A 27,511-nucleotide genomic window follows, 5' to 3' on the forward strand; every position below is an offset into this window, starting at 1 on the left:
AGATGAAACCCTGGTCCAGCCTTTAGCATCAAAACCACATCAAAATACATCAGCATCTAGTACATTCCTTTCCCCTCCTCACCCGTGTCCTTTTGCTTTCTGTCAGGATGACAAAAAGAAGAGCTGGTGTCATCCCTGAGCAGCTGAACCAGCCATCAGCCAGGTTCCTCTAAAGTTCTCATTTCATGAAAAAAATAACAATAATAAACCTCTACTTTGTTTCAATCAGTTCAGCTGCCCAAAGCATTCTTACTGACACAGAGAATCAAAATTATTTGACTTTTTGAAATTCTCCGTGAATTGTCCTCATTTAAACAAAAACTGCTGTACCTCTCTCAAATTAGTCCTAACCCCATACCCTCATTATTATACCTATTTCAGGTTTCAAAAGCCTTAGATCTCTTAAAGGGATCATCTAAAACCTTAGGGTCAGCTTCTGACTCTTGCAGTATTTCATACACATATCTTGAAAACCTACAATGATTCAATAGCATAGTAGGATAACATGAGGATAATGACTTGATTCCCGATGACCCGCCACGAGGAGCCTGTGTTCTCACGAATACCCATGCCCCCAAGGGCTGTGAACTATGGAAAGGCAACCTAATAAAAATTTTCCAAAGTTTCCAGAAAAAAAAAGCTTCTGGCCCCATAACATAATCAGGATATTCCACATATACCATGGGTTTATTTTCCCCATTCTGGATCATCAGGTGTGACTGGGAATCTCCCAAGCCAGTAAGTTGAACATATCCCAAACTAAGTCTGGCTCCTGGAACAACTCAGGGGTGGTTTTTCAGGGCTCCGTGCCACGACCTGTCATTGCCCTCTCCCTGGCATGGCTTCTTGCCTCCCTCAAGGCCTATCAAGAGGGCTCGGCCTGGATGAATCTCCTTACAGCAGCAGACATTCTCCTTTACTTTATTCTTGGGATTTACACTCACTTTTATGTTCATTTACTGCTCTGTTGAAATTGGAACTGCCTTATAGCAGCTGGTTCGGCTGTACTGCCCAGGTGGCAAAACTAATAAACTTTGAGTCATCCACTTCTGGACCTCCATCTGGTCTCGGGCATTTGAACCATGGAGCATTCCAGGGCTGCCTGGGGCTGCCTCGTGCTAATCACCATTTCACAGATCACTTCTGTGTCTTTCAAAATGGAAAATCAAATCAACATTTTGTAGTCAAAAAAATGCACTGGATAGGAAGTCCAGTTTCATGATTTTGCATCTCTGTAAACTCTAAGAGGTTGTACGGCTGTAGGTATTTAACTACTTTGACCTTCAGACACATTCTCTATAAAATCTTGGGCATTTGGCCAAAATGGGTGCTTTTCGATCTTTTTAAAAAAAAGGGGGGGGGGGGGGAAGCAGAACTCCTGTACCAAACCACATAATGCACAAAATCCTAATGTGTGAGGAAGTAACCCCCAGTGTTCTGGTTGAAGTGGAAGCAGGCCTACAATGTCACCCGGGGCAGCATAAACACAGAACTCAATTTGCAAATAGTAAATGGTCTTAAATTTGCTTCCTAGGTCTATACTTCTGACTCTTATTCTTCTTAACAGTCTGGCAGATAAAAATGATACCAGGGATGCAATTGTAGTCATTTTCCCATTAAAGCTCTTCCTGAAATTGGGTAAATTCTCTCAAGTCTGAGGTTTTTCTATAAGAAAGGTTTTTCTTTGATCTAACTATATATGAGAGATGGGGGGAGGAGGTTGTTCTTCTCAAATAAATTCTGGTAAAAGTCACTCTCCAAGTTGCTCTGGTGCTACTGAAGGCCAAGGATTCACATTAATAAAGGTAATTCTCTGCAAGCAAAGAATCATAAGAGGCTTGGTATTTCCACTCTTTTAATTTCAAAGTCAACTGAGAGTCAATAGACCAACATCAGCAATAGCTGCAAGAGGTAGTGAACTGACTGGATGATCACAGGTTAACCTGAAAATCCTAGATTGATCTGACATGGTTGCCAGGAGGATGTATGGGCTGGATTCTAGGCTGGAGATGAGCCCGACTACCTCCTTTCTTGCCCACGACCTCTTTCTCTCATCTCAATTTTGACTTCTGTGTTTCTGACCCTACCTTGCTAAGCTATATCTTTGATAACTATTTAGTAAAAGCAGAGTTATTTAGAGTAAGTTTGAATGAAGAGTCAAAACTCATCTCACCAACTGTTTCTAAATGGGATGCCCTATCAGTTTCTTGCACACAACAATAACTCATGAAAACAAAAGAGCATTTCAGGACTAACAGCCTCTCACTGGGCAGAAAGGTTAGATAAGATTTTAAGCCACTGCCACCCAAAAACAAAGTGTGATTTGTCAGTAACTATTCAGAGGCAAATTTGGGGGAAAAATGAATTCTATTTAAAAAAAAAAAAAAAGGGAGCGACAGGGCTAAATTTAGCAACCCAGTGTTTAAAAGGGGCATTGCAAAACTAAGAGTAATCTACTATTTGCAATGAAGTATTTTAAGGCAGGAGAAGGGGGAGAAAGTCAACAGCTATGACGTGATTATGTATGAAAAATCAGAGGCTTCCTGGCAATTAATGACAAATTTTCCACAAATCAAGAGAATGCAGGATGTGACTTTTAGGTTAATAACTACATACTGTATATCCATTCTAAATATTGCATTAGATCATTACTTACATCCCCTAAACTTAGGGCCATTATTTCATCATGTGGACGCTATATAATTTACTCAGAATGTTGCCTTTATATGGTTTCATCTGAACAAAAAAGCCAACTTTGGTTTAATAATAATCATTCTGACAGAAAAACTATTATTTTAGATAACATAGTGGGTCCTGGTATTGTGTGTCTAACCAGAAAACCAATGGCATGGTCAAAGTGGCTCTCAAAGGGCACAGCCCCAAAAGACATGAGGAAGAATACACCCAATTATTTCCCAAAGCAGCCCCATGGGGTCTGTCACCACGTTTCACTTCTACCGAATGAGGATCAAACTGCAATAATAGAATTTTTCATCTCCAAAAAACCAAGTATGATGGGAAAAGTGGGGAAAACAATACTGGGATTGGGGTCCATTGCATCACAACTGGTCAATTTTTCCCTCCTGCTCCCTTGCACATATTCTGGCCTCCAACTAAGCTGGGCTAAACACCAATCATGCTTCACTTCTGCACCTGCCCATCTTTCCAACCATTCTTCAAAGTCCATTGCAATGTCACCATTTCCACTAAGTATCCTCTCATCACCCAAGCAAACAAATATTTCCCCTGCCTCTGAACAAACACAACCCCTTAATCTGCCTAACTCCAGCTGCCCTTTCACAGTCCACCTTATACAACTACACTTATAAGATGGCAAAGCTAAGAAAACCTAGATCAGTGGTTCCTAAACCTACCTGTGCATCATAGTCACCTGTAGAATTCCTGGACCCACCACCCCCCCGCCCCGGACCTACTGAATCAGACTCTCCAGGGATGGGGTCTGGGAAAAACATAATTTAACCAATGTAACCAGATTTGAGAACCAAAGCCTCAGGGAAATCTAGCCTAATCTCTTAAGGTTAGAGATGGATAAATAAAGGAACAGAGAAGGAAATAACTTACTTGAAGTCACACAGCTGGCTAATGACAGAACTTTAAACTACTCTAACTACAGTGTCCTCCTCCAACCTAACTTATTATCCATAGCTTATCCTATCCCTCCTTTTAAACCGGGAACTATTTCAGGGTAAGAACTGTTTGCTACAAACCCTTCATATATTCTCCCAGCACCTAACATAAAATTTCCACACTATTTTTTTAATGTTTATTTTTGAGAGAGAAAGAGCGTGTGAGCAAGGGAGGGGCAGAGAAAGAGGGGGACAGAGGATCCAAAGCAGGCTCTGTGCTGACAGCAGTGAGCCCGATGTGGGGCTCCAAGTCATAAACCGCAGATCCTGACCTGAGCTGTAGCTGGATGCTTAATCCATCCACTGAGCCACCCAGGCGCTTCCACGCACTAATTTTTTTAACGCGTGAATGGAAACAGTAAGTATTAGTTTATTTACTCAACAAATACTGAGTGCTGCTTTGTGTAAGGTATTATGTCAGCTACTGGGTACAAAAGTAAATAAAAAGACACAGTCCTGCTCTCTTTGGACTTAAGAATAGTGGAGAAGACAACTAAACAGTTATAGGAACTTGCACGGGGAGAACTTTAAAAACAAAGAGAATATCATGTGGGCAAGCCCTAAGGCAAGAAAGAGAGTGGCATACAGGGGAAAAAAAATCTGAAAGTAGATGCATATAACTGAAGCATGACAGGAAAGAGACAGGAAATGAAATTAGAGGTGGACAGATCCTGCCGGCCCCTGAAGGAGTCATTCTCTGCACATCTTTCAGAATGATCATTTTATTTTATTTTATTTTATTTTGTTTGTTTGTTTGTAATTGATCTCTACACCCAACGTGGGGCTCAAACTCACAACCCCAAGATCACAAGTCTCATGCTCCACCGACTGAGCCAGCCAGGTGCCCCTCAGAATGATAGTTTTAAAATCAAGAATTATATTATATCATCCTTCTACTTAAAACTCATAGGGCTTCCCACTGCATTTGGAATTAAACCCAAAGAATGGACTGAAAAGAGACAAGAGAGAAAAGGGACCAGTTACAGATACTGTGAAGGTCCAGGCATAAGCCTATGACCGCTCAGACTAAGTTCGTGGCAGTGGAAATGGCCAAATGAATGGATTTAAGATCTCCTTTAGGGATAGAATGGACAGAACATGTAAAAGACTGTATGGGAAGGGGATGGCAGATAAAATGGTGAGGAAGAGGAGGGAGCTACACATAACTCCCAGGTTTCTGGCTGAATATCTGGGTAGGCTATGAAGGCACTAACAGAAATAAGCAAATCCAAGAGAGGAAGGAGGTGAAGGGAAAGGAAAACAAGAACCCTCCTTTGCATATGTTGCATTGGAGATGCATGCAAGACAATCATTGGGGCTGCAGTCATCAGCATATAGAAAGTATATAAAGTCATTCCCTAAGGGAAAATAGGGAGAGAAAATTAGAGAAGAAACCAGGAACAAGGTAAAACAAAAGAAGATAAGTCTCCATGCCAAAAATAGCCTCTAATCAGAGGTATGAATGATGATGCAATTCAAACCACCAGCACCAATTTACCCCAAAATAGGGAGTAGGTGAAATAAACTATGATATTTAAACATAACAGGAGATAAAAGTAGGCATTTAAAATGGTGCAACAGAAGAAGATAGTACCATGTGAGGAAATGTTTATAATTTTTTTAACTTTTTATTTTAGAACGGTTTTAGAGTTACAGAAAACTTACCAAAATAGTAATGAGTTCCCATATACTCCACACCCAGTTCCTCTATTATTTTTATTTCTTTTCTCTGCTGATTTAATTTCTTATTTATTTTTTAGCTGACACAATGTTACATTGGTTTCAGGTGTACCACCTAGAGACTCAACTTCTCTAGACGTTATGCTGTGCTCAGCACAAGTGTGGCTCCCATCAGGCTTCCTTCAACGCCATCCCAGTACCATTCACTATATTTCCTATGCTGCGCCTTTTATTCCCTTGACTGTTCATTCCAATGCTCCTATTAATTAGCCTCTTACCCCAGTGTGATACATATTTTACAATGAAAGAGCCAATATTGACACATTGTTATTAATTAAAGTCCGTGTGTTCAGATTTTCTTCATTTAAAAAAAAATATTTTTAATGTTTGTTTACTTTTGAGAGAGAGAGACAGAACTTATTCTTTTTGAAGCAGGCTCCAGGCTCTGAGCTGTCAGCACAGACCCAGGACACAGGGCTCAAACACATAAACCGTGAGATCATGACCTGAGCCCAAGTTGGATGCTTAACCGGCTGAGCCACCCAGGTGCCTCAGATTTCCTTCATTTTTAATGTTCTTTTCAGCTCCAAGATCCTATTCAGGATACCTATCACATTCTATTTGGTGGTTGCTTCCTTAGGCTCCTCTTGATTGTAACAATTGATCATACATTCCTTCTTTCTGAGGACCTGGACAGCTTTGAGGAGTACAGATCAGGTATTTTGGAGACTGCTCCTCAATAGGGATTTTTCTTCTATTTTTCTCATAATTAGAGAATTATGGGTTGGTCTTTGGGAATTTGGACTTTTTGGAAGAAAGCTCACAAAAGTAAAGGGCCATTTTCGTCCATCTTATCAAAGGTACAAACTATCCATATGACTTAACATTGTTGGTGTTGACCTCCATCACCTGCCTGAGGTGGTGGCTATCAGGTATCTCCACTGTAAAATCATTCTTTTTTTTCTCCCCCTTTCCACAATGAAATCTTTGGGGGTGAGGAGTTATGCTCCTCCTTTTCAAGGATGAACTGTCCACATAAATTATTTTGAATTCTGCATAGGATATTTGTCTCTTCTCTCCTATTTATTTATTCAGTCATTTATTTATATCAGCACAGAGTCCTAGGTATTTATTTTATACTTTGGGTTATAATCCAATATGACTCTATTTTGTTGCTCAAATCATTCTTTTTTGGCCACTGGGAGCTCTTTCAGTTGGCTCCTTTGACACACACCCCATCATGGTGAGGTTTTTGTTTTTAAGCACTTCTTTTTTTGTGGCACTACAGGATACTCCAGGATCATCTCTAGAAGTCCTGTTCCAGGCTTACAAGAAAGCATAAAAAGAAGGGGGATCAAAAGGTAAGTAAAGGGAATGTCTATTTATATATTATGTTAATATATTATATATAATATTTATTTAAGTGTCAACCAGTGCCTCATTCATTCATTTATTCAAAAATCTTGACATCACACCTACTATGTGCCAGGAACTGTTCAAGGCACAGGGGAAATAGGAGTGAATAAGACAGACATGGTTGCACTGTCATGAAGCTTACATTCCAGGGTCAGCTACACTCAGGCATAAAAAAACAGGAGGATATCAAGAAATGATAGATAGAAATGATTTTCTAGACCAGCAGGTTAGAAAAGTCTCTTTGAAGAGGTTAACACTAGGGGCACCTGGGTCACTCAGTCGGTTAAGCGTCCAACTTCGGCTCAGGTCATGATCTTGCAGTTCAGGTCATGATCTCCCAGTTCTTGCGGGTTCGAGCATGGGGCTCTGTGCTGACAGCTGGAAGCCTGGAGCCTGATTCCGATTCTGTGTCTCCCTCTCTCTCTGCCCCTCCCCCACTTGTGCTCTGTCTCTCTCTGTCTCTCAAAAATAAATAAATGTAAAAATAAAAAATTTTTTGAAGATGTTAACACTTAACTGGAGACCTGTAGAAAGCATGTGAAAATCTAGGGGAATCTTTCTAGGCAACCACATCAACAACTAAAAGACTTTCTTGCGGTAAAAAATTTACCATATTTCAGAACAAAAATAAGGTCACTGGAGCAGGAACGTAGTAGGTAAAAAAGGCAATAGTATAAGATGGGGTTAAGGAGGGGGGCGCCTGGGTGGCTCAGTCAGTTAAGCGTTGGACTCTTGATTTCAGCTCAGGTCATGATCTCACGGTTTGTGAGTTCAAGCCCCCGTGTCAGGCTCTGTGCTGACAGTGTGGAGCCTGCTTGGTATTCTCTCTTTCTCTGCCCCTACCCTGCTCATGCACTCTCTCTCCCGATTCTCTCTCTCAGAATAAATAAATAAACTTAAAAAAAAAAAAAAAAGATGGAGTTAAAGAGGGAAGCAAGCACCAGAACATGTAGGTATTGCAGGCCTGAGTAAGGACCTAGAATATCATTCTAAGTGTCATGGGAAGCCATTGATTTATAATAATTAGATCATCTGGCTGTTATATGGAGTATTAAGGGGGAATGAATGAAACCAAATGATCTCACATGACGTTGGTATTACAGCCTCTATTTTACAGATGAAAAAAACTACGCCTAGGCAGATTAGGTGTCTCGTCTAGGTCACACAGTGAGTTGCTGAATGGCAAATCTATGACTCACTCGCAGGTCAGTCTAATCTCCAGCCCATAGGGCTAAGGAGGGAATGCATTCAGGAGTGGAATGGCTATCCCATGTTGAAAAAAGAACAAGAATTATACCTATTCATACTGCATTTACCATTTTAAGCTTCTAGTATTCACTAACAATAAAAGCTAATATCTATATTAAGTACTTACTGTGTACTGTTCTAAGCATTTTATGCAAATTATCTTATTTCATCCACATGACAACTGTATGAGAGAGGTGCTATGATGAACCCATTTTACAAATGAGAAAACTGAGGCACAGAGCAGTTTCATAATCTTCCCACAGTTATATACCTAGTAAATGGACAAGCCAGGACCTGAACTCAGCTAGTCTGGATTCAGGCATTCTATTCTGTATTTCATACAGAATCAAACTCCTTAGTATTCCTGAATGGCCACGATCCTAGAAAAGTTTTATTGACTGTCCTACTTGGTAAAGAAAAGACAGTCAGTAAACACCCTTTTCTATTAGGTAAACCTCTACAGATAAGTCCGACCTTAATTATTACATAATCCTTAATATGGTACTCACTCAAAGATTTCTGCTTTGCTGCAACTATGTCTTTACTTCTATTCTAATGTAATTAGAAATAAACTTCAACCTATAAACATTTTACCTGTAAACACTGGAAAAACCAGTAGAGCTGTTATGTAATTTTAAAATCTCTACCTTTATTTGCTTAGCAAAGGAAGAACATATTGTCAAATCCTTCTCTTTGGGGCATTTTTTTTTAACCTAATGAAAGGAACACACACATTTCACATTCCTCTGAACTATCACTAATGGTAGTCAAATCATATTGATGTTTATTTTATATACTGAACTCAAAAAGAAAACATATTTGCATCATACTCAGAATAATTTTGCCAATCCATCTGAATCAAAATCAGACATGTGGAAACTGGATCTCAAATGCCAGAAGGTAAGACCAGACAACACAGAGAGACAGAATTTCAAAAGCATGTTTAGTGTAATACATCAAACATATTTCTTACCATTAACCACTGACCCAGTCAATCATTTCACTCAAAAAGTGGTTATGAATAACTAAAAGGAAAAAATGTGATGAGTAAGTGGAAATATAGAAAGGTAACAGTTAGTGACATGATGTACTTATTTATTCCTGTGATGTCTTCGGTTTCAAATGTTTTCTTCGAATATGGTTTTACATTTGAAATAACTTCATTCTTTAAAATATTTGTTTCTTAAAACAAATGAATAAACAAACAAAAAGCAGAATCAGACTATAAATATAGAGAACAAACCGATGGTTGCCAGAGGGAATGGGGGTGAGAGAGTGGGCAAAATGGATGAAGGGAAGTGGAAGATACAGGCTTCCATTTATGGAAGGAGAAAGTCGCAGGAATAGAAGGCATAGCATAGGGAATATAGTCAACGATATTATAACAGCATGATATGGTGACAGATGGTAGCTACACTTGTGTTGAGCACAGCAGAAGTACAGAGTTGTTGAATCCCCACGCCGTACACCTGAAACTAATGTAACATTGTGTGTCAACTACACTCAAACATTTTTCTAAGTTCTGTTTTTAGAATACATACATTGCTCTGCAACAGCTAGTTTTAAAAAGAAGTTATAAGAAATGAAAGTTACTTTTGTTTTGTTTATTGCTTCCTTCATGCATTTAGCAGATATTTAATAAGCCCTTATTATATGCAGAGCACTCTGTCAGGTGCTGTCAGAGGTCCCAAAATCAAAAAAAAAGAGAGTTTTATCTCTCAAGACAGTTAAAATCTTTTTTTCCATTTTTGTAAATGTTTTTATTTATTTTTGAGACAGAGAGAGACAGAGCATGAGCAGGGGAGGGGCAGAGAGAGAGAGAGGGAGACACAGAATCTGAAGCAGGCTCCAGGCTCTGAACTGTCAGCACAGAGCCCGACGCAGGGCTCCAACTCACGGACTGTGAGATCATGACCTGAGCCGAAGCTGGATGCTTAACAGACTGAGCCACCCAGAAGCCAGAAAGCTAAAATCTTTAATTCAAAATAGAAATAATCAGTCCCACAAGAGACTTTTTAAAAAAAATCTATCAAGTAGACAGGGCGCCTAGGTGGCTCAGTAGGTTGGGCGTCCCACTTTGGCTCAGGTTATGATCTCGCAGTTCGTGGGTTTGAGCCCCATATTGGGCTCTGTGCTGACAGCTCAGAGCCGGGAGTCTGCTTCAGATTCTGTGTCTCCTTCTTTCTCTGCCCCTACCCCACTCATGCACACTGCCTCTCTCACTCTCTCTCTCTCTCTCTCTCTCTTAAAAATAAACATTAAAAAAAGTTTTTAAATACAAACAGCATTTTTCACAGAGCTACAACAAATAATCCTAAAATGTGTAAGGAATCACAAAAGACCCTAAATAGCCAAAGCACCTTGAAAAGGAAAAGCAAAGCTGGAGGCATCACAATACTGGATTTCAACTTAAATTACAAAGCTATAGTGATCAAACCAGTATAGTACTGGCACCAAAACAGACATATATATCAATGAAGTAGAATAGAAAACCCAAAAAGGAACCCAAAACTACATAGTCAATAAATCTTTGACAAAGCATAAAAAGAATATGCAACGGGGAAAAGATGGTCTCTTCAACAAATGGTGTTGGGAAAACTGGAACAACATCCAAAACAATGAAACTGGACCATTTTCTTACACCATACACAAAAATAAGTTCAAAATGGATTAAAAACCTACATGTAAGACCTGAAACCATAAAAATTCTAGAAGAGAACGCAGACAGTAACATCCATGATGCCAGCCGTAGCAACTTCTTTCTAGATATGTCTCCTAAAGCAAGGAAAACAAAAGGAAAAATAAACCACTGGGACTTCATCAAAATAAAATGCTTCTGCACAGCAAAGGAAACAATCAACAAAACTAAAAGGCAACCTATGGAATGGGGGAAGATACTTACTTGCAAATGACATACCAGATAAAGGGTTAGTATCCAAAATATATAAAGAACTTATAAAACTGAACACTCAAAAAACCCGAAAAATCCAATTAAAATGGGCAGAAGAGAAAAGAAAACATCCAGATGGCCAACAGATACATGAAAAGATGCTCAACATCACTGATCATCAAGGAAATGCAAATCAAAACTACAATGAGATATCACCTCACACCTGTCAGAATGTCAACAACATAGAAGCAACAGATGTTGGCAAGGATGTGGAGAAAGCGGAACCCTCTTGCACTGTTGGTGGGAATGCAAACTGGTGCAGCCACTCTGGAAAACACTATGGAGGTTTCCATCCAGCAACTGCACTACTAGGTATTTATTCAAAGAATATAAAAACACTAATTCAAAAGGATACATGTACCCTGATGTTTATAGCAGCATTAACTACAATAGCCAAATTATGGAAACAGTCCAAGTGTCTCTCCACTGATGAATGGATAAAGAAGATGGGAGATATATATATTATAATATATAAAAATTATTAATATATTACATTAATGTATAATATACAATGTATTATGCATAATGGAATATTACTCAGCCATAAAAAAAGAATAAATCTTGCCATTTGCAACGATGTGGATGGAGCTAGAGAGTATTATTACTAAGCTAAATAAGTCAGTCAGAGAAAGACAAATACCATACGATTTCACTCATATGTGGAATTTAAGAAACAAAACAATCAAAGGCAAAAAATAAAAGAGAGAGAAGCACTCCAAGAAACAGACTCTTAACTATACAGAATAAACTTATGGTTACCAGAAGGGAGGTGGGAGGGGGGGGGATGGGTTAAATAGTTGATGGGGATTAAGGAGGGCATGCGCTGTGATGAGCACTGGGTATTGTATGGAAGTGTTGAATCACTACACGGTACACCTGAAACTAACATTGTATGTCAGCTAACTGGAATTTAAATAAAAACTTAAAAATAAATAATAAAATAAAATAAAATAAAATAAAATAAAATAAAGGTTAAGCTCAGAGAGACATGCTCCTGCCGACCTTGACAACACAGCCTGCATGGGCTCTACAGCCACAAGGAACAACCTGCCAACAACCTGAAAGGGTTTGAAGGACTCTGAGCCCCTAGTGAGAGCTGCAGCCCAGCAGACACCTTGATCGTAGCCTCTTAAGACCTGAGCAAATGGTCCAGGCTTTCCTAGACTCTTCACCCATGGAAACTATAATGTAATAACCTTGTGTTATTTCGAACTATGCATGTGTTAATCTATTACATGGCAATAGAAAATTAATACAAGGCTGAAGCCGCTGAAGTAGATGAGTCGGCTGAATGCTTCCAAGGAAAGCAGAGGACAGGGGCAGGGCTCTGGAGTCAACCAAAGAGGGAACAAAAAAAAAAAAAAAAAAAGAACATAACTCTAAAGGATGTGAAGGTGGGAAGAATAACAGAAAGGTGTGGTGTCTGGAGGCCAAAGGAGAAGCATGTTAGAAGAACAGTGTTGAATGTGTGCCAAATAGCCAAGTGAGGCCAAGGGGGAGGACAGTGAGAATCTCAGACTCAACAAAAAGAAATTAGCCTTCAAAGGCAATGTCAAGAGAGAAATTGGAGTGGCTATCATAACGCAAAGGATTAAGAAAAGTCGGTGGAAAACAGAAAACTCAATACAAATAATACATGTAAGTCTGGCAGTAAAAGGAGGAAAGAGACAGAACAATAGCTGGAATGCTTAGCCAAATTACCAAAAATGGTGTCAAGTGAAGATTGTTCATGATGTTACCTTTTCCAGGGTATACAGACTTTAATAGAAAACTAATGAACACAAAAGCCTTAGAGCTAAAGGAATGAATCTCTCTGAGTGGAATTTCAGGCATTTCCCTCAAGTTCATGGGAGAAAGATTTTATAATTGAGTCATTTTCCTAGAACCTTGAAGTCACAGAGCTATATAAAACAACGCTGCATAGAACAACAGCTTATAAACCAAGCTCCGACATGAGAACAAAAATTCATTTACACACTCTGACTACATCTGATCATTCTAACTGACTAAAATCCAAGAATGTAAAGGTGATTCGAATGAGGATTTTTGTCTGGCCACATCACACCGCACTGCTCTCCTGAGCTTCTGTGGCATGGCTCCCAGAATAACAAGGGAGACTCACCAGCATACAGGACATGATTAAGTTCTTCAGTGGTGACTATTCTTAAAGTGTCCTCATGGGACTTCAAGGGAGAGGTGCAAAACCAGGTGTGAATTAGGGCAAGAAATCATGTCAGTGACCAAATGATTCAGCAGGTAAAGTATGTGTCACATTATTACACTTCAAGAAAAAATTCATGCACTGAAGACAGGTACACAGTGCCAAGGACTGCCATTTAATTAACAAAATCAACTCAGTGATAAAAACAGACAAACAAAAAACTCTAAGAACACCAAGAAAGAAAAAATACATTATGTTTTTTTAACGTTTATTTATTTTTGAGACAGAGCACGAATGGGGGAGGGTCAGAGAGAGAGAGACACAGAATCCGAAACAGGCTCCAGGCTCTGAGCTGTCAGCACAGAGCCCGATGTGGGGCTCGAACTCACAGACCGCGTGATCATGACCTGAGCCGAAGTCGGCCGCTTAACCAACTGAGCCACCCAGGCGCCCCTCTATTTTTATATACTAATTCTGTTGTATTTGAAAGTGTTAATCTTGTACTTACATTTCATATCTTCAATCAACAAATACGTATTGAGTGACTACTTTGTTCCAGGCAACGTGCAAGGTGCTGGGAATACAAGAGTGAAAGAGATAAATCCTCTGCCCTCATGGAACACAGGGTCTAGAGAGAGGACACGTTAAACATGTACAGCCTATGGGGCGCCTGGGCGGCTCGGTCAGTTAAGCCTCTGACTTCGGCTCAGGTCGTGATCTTGGGGTTTGTGAGATCGAGCCCTGCATCAGGCTCTGTGCTGACAGCGCAGAGCGTGCTTGGGATTCTCTCTCTCTCTCTCTCTCTCTCTCTCTCTCTCTCTCCCTGTCTCTGCCTGTCTTCTGCTCTCTCACTCTCTCTCTCTCAAAATAAATTTAGAAACTTAAAAAAAAAAAACAACCATATAAAGCCTAGTGAGGTGAGGAATTTGGGGACAAGCCTAGGGGACTTTGAGCAAAGTGACCTTGGCATGATAAGCATGATAAGCATATTCTTTTCACACTTCCCTGCCCCCTCCTGCCACCAGGACACAAAAACTGCTTTTGGCAAATATAACTGCTACATTACAGCCATCTTTACTGGTGTGGGAGTCACTTCACGGGAACAGAAACAATAATAATACTCCACTCTACATACGAACACCTGGGCAACCTCACCTCTGTTCTTACTAACACATCTGACCAGAGACTAAAACCAAGGAAACTGATTTCAGAACCTTGCTAACTTACATCCCACAGTCAGAACTCAACAGCAAGCCACATGACACAAGCTGGATGGCTTTTAAGGTCTAAGTTGCAAACTGTGGATGTGTTTGGACTTTTCAACATCACCTTTAAGAGACCTCAAAGGTACACCGACATAATCAGCCTTTGATGACACACTGTATCATATATCCACATTCTCATATGCCCCTAATTTCATATATTTGCATACGATCTGCATTCTAACGTATCCGCAAATCTGTTTTTCTCTGCTAGAGGACTGTAATATGATAGAGCCCTTAAGGATCCACTTTGCTTTGTTGTGTCAATCCTCATATTCATCAGACAATGATCATTCTCTTAGCCACATCCTCCACCTACTCCTTAACCACAATTGGAGGGCTAGACAGTTCTGAAGAGGGCAGAGTCTTTGAATCTTTTTGATATCCTCAGCAGTTTGGTGGAAAGATATTTGGATCCTGAGTCCCAGGGTCAGCCTAGCTCTTCACTACAAAGTTCTGAACCCCAACTCAGGTTTGCAAAACATAACCAACTTCTTTACAGCCCTGTTCGTATAACTTCACAATAACATGGTAAAAGCACTTTGAAAATACTCAAATGTAAGAATCCTAAAAAATTATCCTTTAAAAAAAACATATTATCCAAGCAAATACAGACCAAAGAGCTCACATGGGGTTTTACTCTACAACAATTTAGTAATTTCTATTAGATTGATGCTCTCCATCTTTCATTCATACAAATAATCCATCTAGGAAAAACAATTCCCAGAGATGACAAAAACAGGTCAGTCAGCTTTAGAAATTCCAGGTATATTGATTGTTTTTATTCATGAAAGAAGTTTCTGAACTGCACATTTTTTTAACTCTTATAAATATTAAACACACTTTAAAACACTGCTGGTTCAGAAAAATAGCAGTGGAACCACTGATTAAAATCAACACTTTGTACCTGAAACAAGTATAATTCTGTATGTTAATTCTATTGGAATTAAATTTTTTTAACTCAATGTTTGGATGAATCAAACCATTGATTAAATCTTCAGGTAGACTATAAAGCAGCAAAAATTGATTTCTAATGAGATTTCTAAGACAAATCATCAGCAGTTTACCTCCAGAGGTTGCAAACGGGCAGCTCGTGAGCAGGATTCCATTCACAACTGCATTTTGTCTGGGCTACGTAGCATTTCGAAAATTAAAAAGTTTTATATAAAAATTCAAATGTCTTACTTCAAAAATTGAAGATCTGGCTATACTGGGCCAGTATGGTGGAACTGGCTTACACTGGCTCTGCAGAGTTGATTGTTAGCATCTCCTCCAAACACGTTCAGTAACGATCGTATTAGAGGCTTGAAATCAGCCATGTGGAAATGTTTACACAATGAGAATTGGCAAATGCTACAAATCGCTGCTCTTTTTTTTTTTTTCTTTTTTTCTTTTTGCTTTAAGAAAGCAAGTTGAACATTTACAAGCACACCCCACACTTGGGACCACAATCTCACATGACAGCAAATGCTGGAGTGAGGAGTGACTAAGCCCTTCCTAGCCCATATCCACCACTATTGTTCCTTGTCTGGCTCACTTCACTCATTTTAATAACCTGCCTGGCATATTTAAGTATTTGCAACTCCTGGTTTACAGTCATAATGTATTCAAAACAACTCTTAGGTGATAACAAAGAAAAAAACAAAGAACAAAAACCAAAAACCTAAGCCACTGTGCTTGCTTGATAATTAAAAACAAAGACCAGGCTTAAATTCAACACAGTTGGACAAAGTGAAATACCATCTACAGATTCCTTCTTCTCCCTATTTTAGTCATTGTGGTATTTAGGCAAACAAGAACATTGTGATGGTTTTCAAGTCATAAATGGAACAGTTAGCAAATATAGATATTTTTTAAATGATAAGAGTATTGTTTAACTGTATACCCTTAAGAAACAAATAATGAAAAGCTGAGGATTTTTATTTCTAGTGGGGGAAAGATCATCATTGCTTTTCAAAACTCTGAAGGCTTTGGTTTGTCTGCAAATGGATATATGACAGATATCTTGAAACCCTGAGCAGAAAAATTCTGACACGAGACAAACCTCTGATTAAATGACTCTTGACTAGAATGTCTGAACATGAAATCAGATATGATAGTGGTCAGAAAAATTCCCTTTCATGTCACATTACATGGGTTCACACACAGATGAACCCATGCTTAGCCTGCCCTAATACATAGGTCTGTGCTTCCAAAGACAATAATGCTTTCATTTATCCCTCCCTTCCCTTGGGGCATGAGTATCAGAGTCCCACCCACCAGAAGAAAAGCATTTTCCAGAAACCACTTCCACAGTCCCAAGAACAAAGACAGAGGACAAAATCTGGGGAGGAATGCACACCAAGGGAAGTTCCTAAAACAGTTCCCATCGACTGGTTCCGTAGATGTGAATACTGTCCTGCCAGTAATCACCACCACCATAAGGAAGGGGCAATCTGACCAAGTGCCAGAAGCCTCAATACACACCACTTTTCAAATTCTATCTTCTCTCCTCCACCTCTCGCTACATTTCTCTTCAGTCTCAGACCTACTTCAGCATGATTCCTGGCCTTTTCTTTTTTTCGACATGCCCCAAAATGACAAGTATTTGGAACTCTATCCTAGTCCCCAAATTATCATATGTTCAATTTTACTGTGGCAACAAATCAAGGATAGTAAAGCAACAGGAAGAAAGAAATAGAAAGGAAAGAAGGTGAGAGGGACAGAGGAGAAGAACAAAGAAAGGACAAAAGCATGTTTGAGGTAACATGAGAGAAGGGGACCAAGTTGATAAAAAGGAGGAAAGCCACTGTTGTGTTTTTGATTGCTCTTAATATAAATGTTGAGTTAGGGGCGCCTGGGTAACTCAGTCATTTAAGTGTCTGACTTTGGCTCAGGTCATGATCTCACGGTTCCTGAGTTTCAGCCCCGTGTCAGGCTCTGAGCTGACAGCTCAGAGCCTGCAGCCTGCTGCAGATTCTGTCTCCCTCTCTCTGTCCCTCCACTGCTTGCACTCTGTCTCTCTCAAAAATAAATTAAAAAAAAGAAACACACACACACACACACACACACATATATATATATATATATATATGTTGAGTTGGGGTAGAATCCAAATACTATTCTTGGTCACCCGTGAAACATTTTGCCTCCGATTTTCGACATGCTCTCACTTCCATGGGACATTCTCCAGTATACATGGGAAAGCTTAGGAAATGATCCAGCTAAACTTAAAAGCAGTTTGTTGATAATACTGAAAACAAAAACAAGGCAGAACAATAACAAAAAGAGCGAGAGTTTTACCTACATTCAGTAATGTGTACTAGCAGTGCTAACTTACATCGAGTTTTTTGTTTTCTGTATATTGATTTTCACTGATCTAATGCTAAAGACCTGGACCTCAAGAATAACAGAGTTCTTCTCATTTTATTTTATTTTATTTTTTATTTCAATTCCAGCATAGTTAACATGCAGGGTTATGTTAGCTTCAGGGGGTACTGAGTGCTTTTAGTAAAAGAACTCAAGGTGAGCCTGAGTACTTCTGCTCACAATTCTCAGGCGCGTACGGCAGCTGACTGAAAGTATTTCCTGGACTTACAAGTGGTCTCAGCCCACTGCCTAGTCTGAGCTCCAACCATCATCCACGGGCCTCGCCTGTATAATGACATAAGCAATATGTCACCACTATTTTTAGCTTAATTTTAGCACACACGTTCCCTCAACTTAAAAAAAGAAAAAAGCAGTAGCAAGATTTTTACTTTTTAATGGTTGTATTCTAAATGTTTTTTTTTAACCTTTATTTATTTTTGAGGGACAGAGAGACACAGAGCACAAGCAGGGGAGGGGCGGAGAGAGAGGGAGACACAGAATCCAAAGCAGGCTCCAGGCTGTCAGCATGGAGTCGACACAGGGCCGAACTCACGAACTGCGAGATCATGAATGGGCGCCGAGGTCGGACGCTCAAACGACTGAGCCACCCAGACACCCCTTAATGGTTATATTCTAAATAATTAATCGCAAGACTAGTTCACGAGCTCGAGTCCCAGGTCGGGCTCTGTGCTGACAGCTCAGAGCCTGGAGACTGCTTTGCATTCTGTCTGCCCCTCACCCACTCATGCTCACTCTCCCTCTCTCTCTCTCAAAAATAAATAAACATTAAAAAAATCTTTTTTAAAATTATTTTTGGGAAAAAATTAAATAAATAATTGCAAGACTTACTCAAAAGTAAAAGCTTTGTGTAAAAAAAAAAAAAAAATCAGTCTCTGCTGCAACCAATATAGCTCCTACATCTGGACATGTAAGGTTAAGAAAGGCAGTAATAAGGTAAGAGTGTGCAAAAGGTGGGGACAAGGAAAGGAAACAAAACAGGAAAAACTAAGGTAGAGACAACAATAATAATGATAATACAATAATAAAAGTTAACACTTATTTAGTGCTTACTATGTAATGGACTCTGCAGTAAGCACTTTACATGTATTAACCTATTTTAATCCTCATAGCAATTGGAGGAGGCAGACAGTGTTATTATCCCCATTTAATGAATGAGAAAACTGAGACAGAGCCATTTTATGACTTGCACAAGTCTTTAGCTACTTAGTAGCATATTGAGGATTTAAATTTCAGCAGTCTGGCTGGAGAGTCCATGCTCCTAACCACTACTCTATAGTCTAAATAGAAAGGTTACCAAATGAGAGAAAATAATTCAACAAGCTTAAAATTAAATTTAAGGGGTACCAGGGTGGCTCAGTCAGTTAAGCATCCAACTTCGACTCAGGTCATGATCCCATGGTTTGTGGGTTCAAGCCCCCCATCAGGCTCTGTGATGACAGCTCAGAGCCTGGAGCCTGCTTCAGATTCTATGTCTGCCTCTCTCTCAGCCCCTCCCCTGCTTGTGCTCACTCTCTCAAAAATAAATAAACATACATTAAAAAATTAAATAACAAAAAAAAAGAAATGAGGTTTTACCTTATAAGGAAAAAAATACATTTTGCATTCAGATTAAAATGTTCTACCTAATAAACACAATATAAATTTTCATGTGTATTTGGCAACAGGTAACAAGCACAATTACAAACATTAGAAATGAATATAAAAAGCCTTCTCCAGAAAGATGGGAGCACAAGATTTCAGCCACCAAGGACAGCCTATTTCTAGTGCAGTTCATGAGCCCACAGTGCCATCCAGTGATAAGGTAGGTGAATCACGCATACATTTCTCCTGCAGGTTACTATAATCTTTCCTATAGCTAATCCAGAATTTCCACACAAAAAAGGAAACTTACATTAGTAATACCTATCTTTTAATTTACTATAACTTTTGCAGAATGACCCTTACATTTAAATTTCCCCCTACTCTTTTTAAAAAAAATTTTTTTAAGTTTATTTATTTATTTTTACAGAGAGAGAGAGAGCAGGGGGAAGGGCAGAGAGAGAGGGAGAGAGAGAATCCCAAGCAGGCTCTGCACTGTCAGCATAGAGCCTGATGTGGGGTTGAACTCATAAACTGTGAGATCATGACCTGAGCTAAAACGAAGAGTCAGACACTTAACCGACTGAGCCACCCAAGCACCCCTCCCCCAACCCTTCTTAATTAAACATGCGAGTTTGACCAGAACATCCCAAGCTATTAACTTGAGGGGTAAGAAAGGTTGCTGATAATTTAGTAGAGTGATTCATTTTCCTCGAGAAAACATTCAAACTATTTATTAATAGCATCTGTCACCTAGTGACACCATATAGAGCACTTCAGCACTCGTGAATGTAACTGTTCAATTCATGGATAATGGAGTTGAGAAGCAGTCAGTGGCAAGGGCTGAAATATCCACTCCAAAGAACAACACAAATTGTGGGGAGCTCCCCATCAGCAGCACCTGTACTGTGGAACTTCCAGAAGGAAAATGGATGCAGCAAGTAACCATGTGGTGGAGGAGTGAGAGGTGTAGGGAGGAGAGCCAAGCACATATCCAACAAAGCAAAATTTCTCTAGAGACCTAAATAGGCAGGTGATTCGCTTTCAAAAATTCTCACGCTGGGAATGTTTACAATATGACTTAACTGAATTCTAAAGTTTAGTTTTTCATTCAAAACCATAATATTATTGGGGCACCTGAGTGGCTCAGTTGGTTAAGCGTCCAACTTCGGCTCAGGTCATGATCTCACAGCTTGTGGGTTCGAGCCCCACGTCGGGCTCTGTGCCAACAGCTCGGAACCTGGAGCCTGCTTCGTATTCTGTGTCTCCCTCTCCCCTGCTCATGCTCACCTGCTCGCTCTCTCTCTCTCCCTCTCAAAAATAAATAAATGTTAAAAAAAATTTTTTTTAAATCATATTATCACTGATTATATCCTAAGACAAAATAACTATATATGTCCCTGGAAGCAATTCAAGAAAGATGCATTAGTGAGTTATTTTAATAAAATCTTTTGCTGAAATAGTCACCAAACTTTTAATAGTAGTTATTGCTAAGGAGTGGAATTTCAAAAAACTTTTAGTTACTAAGTTACACATTTGTATATTTTTAACAATTTTTTCATGAACATGCTTTTCTTTTGTTAAAAGTCTGGAAAAGTCCTGTGCTCCACTCTATTACACTCATCAGGAAGAAACACTAAATAAGACATTTGTCTCTATTTTCTATATATCCCTTCTATATTTCAATCATGCAATTGATATGTTCACATACACTTCTAAAACTCAGCTTTTTTGCTTAAAATAACAAATAACAGAGAACTACTTATAAATCTAATTATTTGGTAAAGTGTATTTCCCAGTTATCAGCTAGGCCAGATTTTTAAATTCTTTCATTTTTCAAATGCCATGATTGATAACATATCTATGGGTACAAATATGATTAAAAAGAAAAATATGTGAACTCTGGTCACCAGTATGTGAGAAACAGAGTCTGACTTGAGGTTCATGTCTGTGGTCCCTGGAATGTCCCTCTCTCCAGCTGTTTTCCTTTAAGCTAAGGATTCAGGATGAAGAGTTCCCACACTCCTAAAGACTGTAAGTCACAGTGACCAGTTAGCTGCTGATTTTCATTTATTCCACACCATCAATGCCTAAAGTTGTGTTCAATTTACCATACAGTCATAAAGCTAAGGTTGTTTCCAAATTACCTTATGTTCTTTTGGTTCCCTATCTAGCTACAGGTCCCGTGGAAGCTTGTGGAGCAAAGACTTGAAGTACAGTGATGCAAATAACTAAACCCAGCCAAAAAAGTTGTATCAAGTATGACTTGAGTTTTGATTAAAACTTGGGGCACATTGGTGGCTCAGTCAGTTAAGTGTCTGACTTCAGCTCAGGTGATGATCTCTCCGTTTGTGAGTTTGAGCCCTGCGTCGGGCTCTGTGTTGACAGCTCAGAGCCTGGAGTCTGCTTCGGAGTCTGTATCTCCCTCTCTCTCTGCCCCTGCCCCGCTCACACTCTGTCTCTCTCTCTCTCTCTCTCTCAAAAAATAAATAAACATTAAAATTTTTTTAATTATTTGGGGGAATTTTAATGCCATTTAATTGTACAAGTATCAAGATGATATATGGAAGAGATATACCTTGCAGGTTGACTGCAAGAAAAGATTATGGTAGCATGCAGAAGAAGTGTACATGTGACTCACCTACCTTATCCCTGGAAGACCAACCTCCTTTTAAAATTCTGGGGTGCCCGGGGTGGCTCAATGGGTTAAGTGTCCAACTCTTGATTTCAGCTGACAATGCAGAGCCTGCTTGGGATTCTCTCTCTCCCTCTCTCTGCCCCTTCCCTACTCGTGCTGTCTCAATCTCTCTCTCTCAAAATGAATAAACTTTAAAATTTTTTTTAACGTTTTATTTATTTTTGAGACAGAGGGAGACAGAGCATGAATGGGGGAGGGGCAGAGAGAGAGGGAGACACAGAATCGGAAGCAGGCTCCAGGCTCTGAGCCATCAGCCCAGAGCCCGACGCGGGGCTCGAACTCACGAACCGCGAGATCGTGACCTGAGCTGAAGTCGGCCACTTAACCGACTGAGCCACCCAGGCGCCCCATGAATAAACTTTTAAAAATAAATAAATAGGGGCACCTGCGTGGCTCTGTTGGTTGAGAGTCCAACTTCGGCTCAGGTCATTATCTCATAGCTTGTGAGTTCGAGCCCTGCTTCAGACTCTGTGCTGACAGCTCAGAGCCTGAAGCCTGCTTTGGATTCTATGTGTGTGTGTCTCCCTCTCTCTTTCTGCCCCTCCCCTGCTCACACTCTGTCTCTATCTCTCTCAAAAATAAATAAACGTTTTAAAAAATTAAAAATCAATCAATCAAAATAAAATCTGACCCACAGGTCAAATGCAACAGCCTCCTGGGATGCTGCTTCAAACTGCAGCCTTCAAAGTTCTGCCCCAGAACTGGAAGTGAATGCTTGAGTGTGAGGCCCAAGAATCTGGGGGTTTGTTTGTGTGTTTGTTTGTTTGTTTGTTTGTTTGTTTGTTTTCATCTCCCTGGACACAGCTATTAGAATGGCCAAAATCCAGAACACTGACAACACCAAATGCTGGCAAGGATGTGCAGCAACAAGAACTCTCACGCTGGCAGGAATGCAAAATGGTACAGCCACTTTGAAAGACAGCTTAGTGGTTCCTTACAAAACTAAATACAATCTTGCCATATGACCCAGCAATTGCACTCACCATTATTTACCAAAAGAGTTAAAAACTTACATCACTCAAAAACCTGTTCGTGGGTGTTTATTATAGCTTTCTTCATAATTGCCAAAACTTTGGTTATTCATAATTACCCAAGCTGTAGTATATCCAAACAATGGAATATTATTCAGCGTCAAAAAGAAATGAGCTGTCAAGCCATGAAAAGACATGGAGGAAGCTTAAATGCATATTAGTAAGTGAAAGAAGCCCATCTGAAAAGGCTATGTACTGTATGATTCCAACTATATGACATTCTGGAAAAGGCAAAACTAGAGACAATGAAATGATCAGTAGTTGCAGGGTTGGGGAGGGAATGAACAGAGGATTTTTAAGGTAGTGAAAATATTGTGTATGATATTATAATGATGGATACATATCATTATACTTTTATCTAAACCCATAGGATACACAATGCTATGTACATCCCTAAGTTAAACTATGGACTTTGGGTAATTATGATGTGTCAGTGTAGGTTCATCCTGGGTAAAAATGTACCGTTCTGGACAGTGATATTGATAATAGTATAGGAAGAGAGAGTATATGAGAAATCTCTGTACCTTCCTCTCAATTTTGTTGTAAACCAAAAACTAGTCTTAAAAATACTGTTGTTGCTTTTTTTTTTAAGTTTCCTAGTGAACTTCATACATCATAATTTGGGGATCACATTGTGGAGTGGCAGTTCTCAAACTTTGCTGTACATTAGAATCATCTAGAGAACTTTTAAAAATTCCAATGCCCAGACCATATCTCCAGAATTTCTGGGGGTGGTACATAGGTGACGTTTTTGAAACTCCCAAGGGATCCCAATGTGTGGCCAAGTTTGAGCACTGGCTATTAGGTAAAGCACAGAGGCCAAATGCAGCATTCCTTGGCGTCTAGGCATATTCAGCTTGAAGTTTTTAGCAGTAACAACAAGAAAAAATGTTTAATACCCACTTAGCCATGGTGGCAACAAATAAAACCTAACACACTGCCATTAAGAAAAATGTTAAGTATGGTTTAAACATGGAAAAAGATGGGGTGCCTGGGTGGCTCAGCTGGTTAAATGTCTGACTTCAGCTCCAGTCATGATCTCATGGTTCATGGGTTCCAGTCCTGCATCAGGTTCTGTGCTGACAGCTCAGAGCCTGGAGTCTGCTTTGGATTCTGTGTCTCCCTCTCTCTGCCCCTCCCCCACTTGTGCTCGATATCTCTCTCTTTCTCTCTCTCTCTCTTTCTCAAAAATAAACATTTAAAAAAATTTAAACATGGAAAAATACTTTTTACCAATATGACAACATACAAAAAAGGGAGGAGAAAAAGTTTTCAACAGTTTGAGGTTTTCAACAGTTTGAGGCAATGGAAAAGGAAACTTATTAAGTCCAGCCTTCATTGACAAAAAACTTATGCTCTAAATATCACAGGTCAGTTTCATTATATGACAAAGGAAGTAACAAATATTGTACATTTTTTTCATACCATTATAAACCAATCTGCAACAGTTTAGGGATATTTAGTAGATGCGGAAGCAGAATGTGTATCAAAACAAAACAAACTAAATATTCAATTAGGTACCAATGTCAGAGAAACCAAATTATTTCTCCAGTCAAATCTTTTTTTCTGTAGTTAAGAAGACTGACAGATGCACCTGGTTTTCCCTCAGTGGCTTACAAGACACTACATTAGTAAATTGGAAATAGTATATCCAAATACAATGGAAAACTACAGTCCTAGAATTCAAAAACCCTATTTTTACTCAAAGAAGTGCAAATTTCAGCCTCAAACTGGGCCTATAGGTTGAACACAACACTAAAGGAGAATGTACTCACTTTACTATTGTGGCCTGGCTTGAGTTCAATAAACTCAAAAATATAAAGAATTATGGAACTATTTGGTGGGAAGGAAGTCATCGTTTCAGAAAAGACTCCACAATTTACATGATTTCAAATCATGCTTTAAGTTCTGCAGTTTCCTTTAGAAAAAACCTCAGAACCTATTTGTGTTATCATCTATCCTGTAAGTGTGGTTCCATTTCAGAAAGAATTGATTGAACTGAAAACAAACTATCCCACCAAGAAGACACCGTGTTCCTGGAATTTTAGAGATAAATATATAGATTCTAGAGCTACCCTGAAATTTCTGGCAATCGTCTCTCAGTAATGGTTTAATCCTCTGGCCCTGTGAAAATTCATCTAAAGTATAAAATTGCTGAAACTAAAAATGAGTACTTCAATCAGTGACACAAAGCTTGAGTTGATATGGAACAGGGAGCCTGGGTGGCTCAGTTGGTTAGGTGTCTGACTCAATTTAGGCTCAGGTCTTGATCTCACAGTTAGGAGACTGAGCCCTGCATCAGGCCCCACACCAGGCGTGCAGCCTACTTAAGACCCTCCCTCTCCCTCTCCCTCTGCCTCTCCCCTGTCCTCTCCCTCTCTCAAAAAAATAAAAACTAAAGAAATAATTGATGTGGACCTTAACATACACAGAACATGACTTCTTTAATATTAACAAAAATTTATATATGAAGCCAAACTTTCTATAGCCATTTCTGCCTGCTAAGGTGGTAAATTAGTTGCTGCTAATTCCCACTGCTGCTATTACAGATGACCCCAAACTTAGGGGTTCAAAACAACACAAATTTGTTATCTTATAGTCCTGGAGGTCAGAAGTCTAAAACCACTGTCACTGGGCTAATGTCAAGGGGTCAGCAAGACTGATTCCTTCTGGAGGCTCTCTGGTGAGAATCTGTTTGCTTTCCCCTGACAGTTTCCAGAGGCCATCTGTGTTCCTTAAGGTGTGGCCTCTTTCCTCACACCACTCCACTCTCTTGCTACTATTGTCATAGCTCAAACTATTGACTCTGATCTTCCTCCCTCTCTCTTACAAGGACACTTGTAAGTACAAAGGATACTCTCCCTGTCTCAAACTCCTTAACTTAATCAGATCTACATTGTTCCTTCTACCATGTAAGGTAACATATCCACAGGTTCCGGGAATAAGGACATTGACATCTTTCAGGGCCATTATTCAATCTACCACAGACAGTAACGGGGAAGAAGTAGATGGTGGACATGGTCATAGTTAAACATTATGTTTCCCTTTCAACACAACTGGGCAAGGATTTCTTTTACTAGAATTTCTATGCTAGAATTTCAACACATCTACCCATTCTTCTGCCTTCTAAGACTGTTCTGGCCATTGCAAAAGCCACTAGCCACATGTGGCCAATTGAGCCTTTCATGAGCCCTTCATGAGCCCTCCAAATTAAGATGTGCTAGAAGTATAAAGTATGTATCAAATATGGAAAGACTTGGTACAGAAAAAAAATGTAAAATATCTCCTTATTGATTTTATATCAATTTTACATTGTGAAATAAAAATATCTTCATTATATTTGGTTAAATGAAATACATAATTAAAATTAATTTCACTACTTTCTTCTTACTTTTTTATTGTGGCTATTAGAAACTTTTAATTACATGTGTAAGGAAGTAGCACTTCTTTGATGGTTAATTTTATGTGTCAACTTGACTGGATTAAGGGATGCACAGATATCTGGTAAAACATTATTTCTGCTGTTTCCAGAAAAAAATAGCCCTTGAATAAAGAGCAAAAGGGGCAGCTGGGTGGCTCAGTCGGCTAAGCGTCCGACCTCGGCTCAGGCTGTGAGCTCACAGTTCGTGGGTTTGAGCCCTGCGTCAGGCTCTGTGCTGACAGCTCAGAGCCTGGAACCTGCTTTGGATTCTGTGTCTCCCTCTCTCTCTGCCCCTCCCCTGCTCATGTTCTGTTTCTCTCTGAACAATTATCACATTTAAAAAAAAAAGAAGAAAGAGCAAATGAAGTTTGCCTCACCAATCTGAGTGGGCACCATGTAATCCACTCCATCATCCAATCTGCCTGAATGGGAGCATCCATCTACTCCTGCCCCTGGAATCAGTGCTACTGGTTCTTGGGCCTTCAAATTTGTACGGAATTAAACTATTGGCCTTCCTATATCATATATATGTATGTAGCAGTATGTATACTATAGGTCTGGTCCTCTAGAGAACTCTGACTTTTTGAAAAAATTTTTTAATGTTTATTTATTTTTGAGAGAAAGAGAGAGACAGAGCACGAGCAGGGGAGGGGCGGAGAAAGAGGGAGACACAGAATCGGAAGCAGGCTCCAGGCTCCGAGCTATCAGCACAGAGCCCGATGTGGGGCTGGAACTCAGGAACCACAAGATCATGACCTGAGTTGAAGTCGGACACTTACCCGACTGAACCACCCAGGTGCTCCTAGAGAACTCTGATTAATACAACTTCCAAAATGAGAACCCTGGAAAAATTCTCAAAATCAACTTTTTCAGAACCTGCAAGTTGAGCAAAGCCTTAGAGCTTGATGAATGATTATTCAAGAAAAATGACTGAATTTAAGTAAGAACAGTGAGCTTTTCTCTTAACTTGCCATATTACCATCCGCCTTGACCAGTTCCAAGGCAACCTTGAAAATCAACAGCCTCACAGCTAGCAACCTAGAAGCCACA

The 27,511-nt window shown here is 39.6% G+C and overlaps 1 protein-coding gene across 3 annotated transcripts in view; it reads right to left on the reverse strand.

The window, feature by feature from the left end:
- SUGCT (succinyl-CoA:glutarate-CoA transferase) overlaps positions 1-27,511 on the reverse strand; it is a 755,607-nt gene that overhangs the window by 571,323 nt on the left and 156,773 nt on the right. The gene's annotated exons all lie outside the window — the stretch shown is intronic.

Source organism: Panthera onca, chromosome A2 (genome assembly GCF_046562875.1).
Source record: "Panthera onca isolate mPanOnc1 chromosome A2, mPanOnc1 haplotype 2, whole genome shotgun sequence".
NCBI classification, from domain to species: domain Eukaryota; kingdom Metazoa; phylum Chordata; class Mammalia; order Carnivora; family Felidae; genus Panthera; species Panthera onca.